The sequence below is a fragment of the Pararge aegeria genome, chromosome 19, assembly GCF_905163445.1.
Source record: "Pararge aegeria chromosome 19, ilParAegt1.1, whole genome shotgun sequence".
Classification (NCBI taxonomy): Eukaryota; Metazoa; Arthropoda; class Insecta; order Lepidoptera; family Nymphalidae; genus Pararge; species Pararge aegeria.
Window position 1 is genome coordinate 601,262 of NC_053198.1, and position 6,758 is coordinate 608,019.

At 36.1% G+C, this 6,758-nt stretch overlaps 1 non-coding gene across 1 annotated transcript; it reads right to left on the reverse strand.

The window, feature by feature from the left end:
* Positions 1 to 6,311: 6,311 nt before the first annotated feature.
* Trnaf-gaa lies at positions 6,312 to 6,384 on the reverse strand. The gene has a single exon. It is a non-coding gene; the product is annotated as a tRNA-Phe (tRNA).
* Between the last annotated feature and the right edge of the window lie 374 nt (positions 6,385 to 6,758).

Sequence of the window (6,758 nt, forward strand, 5' to 3'; positions counted from 1 at the left end):
AATTTGACATGAAATGTTATGGCTTGGGTTTCATTTATTTTCGTAAAACGCTCTGCGTTATTGGGGACTTGGGAGTTGAAAGTTACAGATCTCTCATTAATGTTTTGTTCTTGGCGTGCAAATCCTAGTTTGCATGCCAAATTTTAGATTTCTAGGACTTCGGGAAGTGCACTTGATGTTTCGATGCCTACTGAATCGACATAAGTATTAGTTAGGTTAGTCATAAATACATTTTATATATCACATAAAATTAGATATGTGATATATAAAATGTATATAGATATTACATAAAATTGATTGGATAAATAAAAAACTAATAATAACGTGTATTTATATCACACTTATTATAAAAAAAAGTTTTTTTTTTATATATATATTAGGTATGATTTGATGAATTCCCAGTGAGCGCTGTAGTTTTAAGTTAGAGGTCCTGAGTTCGTTTCCCGGTAGGGAAATTATAATTTGTGGGTTTTCTCTGGTCTACTCTGGGTGGTGGTTTCCGGTGTACCGACAAAGACGCGCTGCTAAGCGATTTAGCGTTCATGTACGATGTCGCGTAGATACTGATTATGGGTTAAATATAGCTGCTCTTACTTTACTTATTCCTCTAACCAGGTTGCTTCTTTAATAGTTTTTAAATGACAATGTGAGATGATGATGACGCAAAAAAATAACAACCGGCTAAGTTTGTTGTGGGCTTCTTCTAAGGGCGCGTTTGGAACCCTCATAGCTTTAGTTTTAAGTTGACGAATTTATTTATTACTACTCACTCCTATGTCATATTTTACATGTAATGTACGCATCAAAAGTGCCATTTTAGTGGCTATTTGAATAAAGAAATATTTGACTTTGACTTTGACTTTACAGGTTAGCCCGCTACCATCTTAGATTGCATCATCACATATATAGTGTTATAGTTATTGTCACAGGTCAGTATAATTATAGTGACGTGCTCTCCAATGCTCGGAGATGGACAATACATTTCATGACTAACCTACTACTAATACTTACGAATAAAATTTTGAATTAAACTTGGTGTTTTATAAATGTTCTGAAGTGTCTCGACAAAAACTATAAGAGCTTGAAAATGCTACTTAATGGTTACAGGAAAAGTAGATACTGCGCCTCTATATGCTTGCATTATTAAAATTGTTCGGTTCAAAAGACAAACGGTTAGTTTTAACCTTCAACCAAGAGAGAGATTTTAAAAGTTTGAAGCTGTAAATTACCCCGAATTCTGTGCCAATTCCCAGTCACCAGGAATTTCACGAGCAACTATCCGATGCTTGAGCGTTATTTGGAATAATACCAAGAAACTTTATGAAATCCTAAAGATGGAATAAAAAATTACACGCTAGAATTGAGAGGCAAATCATAAAAGTTAATTTCCAATAATCAACTTCAAATGTTACCAAAATGGAAAAAAAAATATTGTATAAAGCCGTGCTTGACTGACTGGAAACCTGAATGCCTGAGAGTTCTTCATGATGTTCTCAAAGGTGTGTGGACTCCAACAATCTGCACTAGGCCAGCGTGATGGAATTCGGCCTCAAGTCTATCTTATTGTGGGAGGAGACTCGTGCCCCATAGTGGGCCATTAACGGGTTGATATGAGGATGATGATGATAAACATAAAAAATAAAGGTGTACCAATCTTTGATGAAAAAGAAATAAAATTTCAAGTGACTGGATTAATGACGGACTAATGAGGTACAGTAACAGCGAGGTTCGAATGTCTGGAGAATACCCGCGTAGCGTTGCTATTCGAGCACTCGATCACGAGGGGTCAGATAAAGGGCATACAAGATGGCGCGCATTACTCCCATTCAGCCCTACAAAGCCCGCGAATTATCCCCAATGCCCACATTACCGCGGCGATGGCTTTGTTCTTTGAACAGCTAAAGTTCCTCTGAAATGTATTTGATTGCTCCGGTGGATCTACGGTAAACGTCCTCGCTAAAAGCATCGTAGTTTTGATGTATCGTATTCGATTTATATATATATACATTATACACCTCTGAATATTATAAAATGCATTTTAGTAATTATTATTACAATATTGTTAGTAGGAACATAAATCCATACTAATGTAATAAATCTATTAAAGCAATCAAAATAAGATTTACTGAAGATAAAACATCGTGGGGAAACCGAACTAAGGGTTCTACATAATGTTCTAAAAAGCGTGTAAATCCACGAATCCGCAGTGGGTCAGGGATTCAGACTACGTCCCAAACCCTTCTCACTGTGGGAGGAGACCCGATATATTATAAATGCCAAAGCGTGTTTATTAGTTTGTCCTTACTTTACGCTTTAACTAAACAACAAATCGACTTGCTTTTTAGCATTTAGTTAGTTGAAAGAACGGAGAATAACATTGGCTTTTTATACCAGGTATATTTACGATACAACGATATGCTGATATCACTAATTTATGTCCATTTCTAGCCAGTCTATTGTTTATATCCACTTTTTTTATAAGGACTAATGTTATGTTTCACAAAGATAAAATTATTTTAAATATACTTATTGCGAAGCTACCGCATATATTTATTTTCTTAAATTTTTCACAGAGAGATTCGTGCGACCTAAGTTTGTAGATTGATCGGACAGGTGTTTTTTGTAATTTAAATATATCAGCTGCTTTGTCCCAGCAAGATCCCGTAGTACATAACACTGTGAAAGTACGAAAAGTAGACAAGCTTAGCAGTTTCAATATATTACACAACACACCAATAGCAATTCATAGTAAGATGCTAAGGTACGAGAATTCACAGGCTAATATATATATGTAATTATAGCATTAATTATCTTCGCTACCTAATACGCCACGTCAGCCCGTGTGTGCTGTAATTCAATGAAAAAACGGTTCGAGCGAGCTAAAGCGAGGCTGCCTTACACATCGAACTGAATAGGTTAGGACAACCTAATGGTGTATACCATTGGATTGGATTTCATATTACCATATACGTGTAATCGAATTACGAAATACTGTTGAATGGTGCATAAGGATATTTTATAAGTATTACTCTGTATAGTATCCAAAGAAGCGTATTTATTTTCCAATACAAACAAATACAAAACATTTTATGTGTTTACTTATAAGATCCCTATTGATGATAAAAGACTGACACGCGCATAGTACCTACGCCACGCGACGCGTACCTAATAATGTGACAGGAGTCAGTTGATTTTAATTTTGCATGTGAAGGCTGTATATAATTTCGGCATATAAAAACTATGGCAGTGGTTTACTCAAAAACTATTAGGTTTTCGGTTCCACAGATAAGTTTAAATTGGTAAAGTGTGGAAGTGTTCTTCCCGGGACGTGCCCAAAAAGGCGTCGTACACGGGAGGCACCGGTGCGTTCTTAGGAGATCCCGGAGCCTCCCTTCATGTGCTGAGGCCGGCAACCGAGGGGGTTTTAGTGGGTAGAAATCCCACATAACCCAATTATTTACAATTCGGGTATCTCGTAATCAGGAAATTTCCCCCCCGTCAACAAAAAAAAAAAAAAGGTATCTCTAAAGCATATGAAGTAATATTTCGGTTTTCATTTACACGTTGTATATTTTCCAGTATAACTTATTCTCAATTGATTATTAAATATAAATTATAATATAAAATAAACTATTTAAAACTAAATAAAATCTAAAACGTCCTCGAAACCACCTCTGCGAGGCACAGTTCCTAAGATGCTGGCAGCATTGCCCCTTTGGATGGCCAAACTAATTCGTTGGCCAAGGTAACTGCCCACTCTAGGATCACCGGTAGACTCGATAACCCTTTTCGATAATGCTTTGAAAAGAGCTCTTGCCTCCAGACCCCGCGGTCCCAAAGTCTCTACTCCAAAAGGCAAAAAAATGAAGCTGCTATCCAGGTCTTCATATTTACTTCTCATTGATTATTAATTTGTTTGTTTTAATACTAAATTGCAAAAAAATAGACACAAAGCTAAAATTAATACGTTTTGGAATTTTCTGCCAGGCAGACTAACTTTTGGTAAAGTAGAGCGGAATATATTTGATAAGTAGCTGTTGGCCGTGGTTTATTACGGTTTAGTTAAGTTAATGCCTGTGATAGGCCTACATGAATAAAGAATTTTTAAATTTGAATTTGAATTTGATTATTAGTTAGGATTGTGCGTAGTCAAAAATGTACGTATGTTACTTTGAACTTTTCTGGTAAGGAAAAGAAACAAGAACGAAACTGAAATCTAAAATGCACCGTGACCTTGAAATTTCGACTATAAATGACTGACTAACTTGCTTAAATCTTGCTTTGGTTTCTCTTTTTAATACTAATATTGAATAGTAGTAGAGCTTCGTGTGACAGAGCTACCACCAAAGTACTACCACCGGGCTTATTTCTGCCGTTAAGCAGCATTGTTTGTCTGGTCCGAAGGGTGTGGGTGCGGGTGTTATTACAGTCACATGAGGCTTAACAACAACTCTCAGGTTGATGAACTAAGGGCGGCACGTTGCAGCATGCACCTTGCATGTCCTGTGAAGTATTGCTCTGTTTTTAGACAGTGATTGTCCACTAAGCATCCGTTTATTCGCTTGGTTCGACATTTATAACTATAAAAAAATAGCCAAACCATTGACACTACAAACATACATACTTGACGTATCAAAAGGAAGTTTCATACTTTTGCAGTGATCGTCGTTTCATTCATTAGCGGTAAAGTTATGTTACTGTTCACAAATAAATGAATAAAATAAAAAATAAACTTCTGCTTATAAAATAACTTTTTGGTTTATTTTCGTGGGAAAATCCTCATGGATACTATCGCACCACGGAGGGGTGCAGCGGATATGTCGGACTCGTACTGGCTGAGACCCCACGGTGTACCAACCAGTCGCCAGGTGACTGGGCCACGGGAACGCTTTCGCACACAGCCGCTACCCAGCTAGCGGCGCCCGCCGTTGCAGAGCCTCTGAGACCCTAAACTGGCCCTACAAATCGCCGAAGTGAACTGGGGACACCGGGTGCGCCTCCCAACCCGAGGACTCATCTCCAACGGGTGACGGATTACCCGCATCCATTGCCGGAGGTCCTCATCAAGGGGGCAGGCAGCGTTTGAGCAAGACGCTTACGTCCGATCCCCCTACGAAGGATCGGTTGAGATTCCATATCGTCGTCTCTCGAACTCTCCGCCACATGCGCATGCTTATAAATAACCTAACCTAGTAAAAATAAATGAATTTTGAATTAAAAACTCTTCTTATTTGCGTAAAATATATCTGTTCTCATACGCTATTTATTTTTTATCCATTATATTCAATTATATCGATACACTTTGGTGTTATGGTCAGTCAAGTAACGTAGGTGTGATCCAAAATTGAGAACGGGTATTTCGAATTAGTATTTCTTCCTTTAATATTCTTAGAAAAAACATCTTAAAATACATTAAATACGATTAAATGAAAGGTTATTTAATCCGTATTACATAAATAAATAAAATATATAAATAAATATGCTACGAAAATACACACATCGCCATCTAGCCCCAAAAAGTAGCTTGTTTTCTGGGTACTAAGATGAAAGGATAAATAAATTTGTTATGAATAATAGCACCCAGACACTGAAAAATATTCATGTTCATTGCACAAACATTTTCCAGTTGTGGGTATCGAACCCACGTCCTTAGACTCAGAAAGCAGGTCACTGCCCACTGCGTATCGGCCGTCAATAAATTTGTGGAGGTTGCTAATTTACCTTAATTGAACAACAAAACCGGTAGAGCAAACTGTAAACCAGCGCTGGTCACTAAGGCTAAGTTCTCGGCCATTTGTCCCATTATTATATTTCTTTGTAAATGGATAAGTTGGTTTACGTAGGACATACTTTTCTAGCCTAGCAATGATGAAAACAATAAATAGATTTCATTATTTATTTATTTATTTAATTAAATTGTAACTATATAAACTCCAGTTGACAAATTAGTCGCGTTATTTACTTTACTCTAAGCATCAAACTAGCACCTGGCTTAGCTCTTTCTACACCTTTTTTTTACTGGCTTTTCCTAAAAATCACGAATAACTCTGACTCGGATATAATTCCCATTTTAAAAATATTAACCTCAATGAAAATTAAACTTATTGCTTTATATAACTATATTAGACCAAAATAACACTACATCACAGGGATTGAGTATGTATAGTTTTTGTACCAATACATGAAAATAGACGACTCAAACAAATTTACGTTTTGGAATTTTTGCGAATATACGAATGAAATTTGTTAAGTTTTAAGATATATACACACAAGAGCAAATTTTGAGTAGTTCACCAATAAAAACAAAAACTTGCCGAAACCCGGGATTGAACCGGGGATCTTTAGATCTTCAGTCTAACGCTCTCCCAACTGAGCTATTTCGGCTATTATACAACAACTGTAAAATTGATTACTGAAAGCTCTTAAGTTTTCAACTAATTTCATAATACAGAAGTGTTAATTTTGGGCTATTTAAACCTGCTTTGAAGAAATGTCTTTTACACAATGAATTTTTTTCAGTCCAGGAATTTTTAGTGCACAAAAATATTTGACTTGATTTATATAATTTAACTTATACTGACATTTATTTATTTAACTCAATATTTGGACGTCGATGTTAACAACAAAATACGCGAACACAAAATGTTAAGATCTATACATAAGTATTTTTCCAAATAAAGAATTTGAATTTTGAAAGCTTCACTTATTCTTAGTTCAGTTGTTTCAAAGGCTAATAAAAAAAAATAATAGCCTTTAAC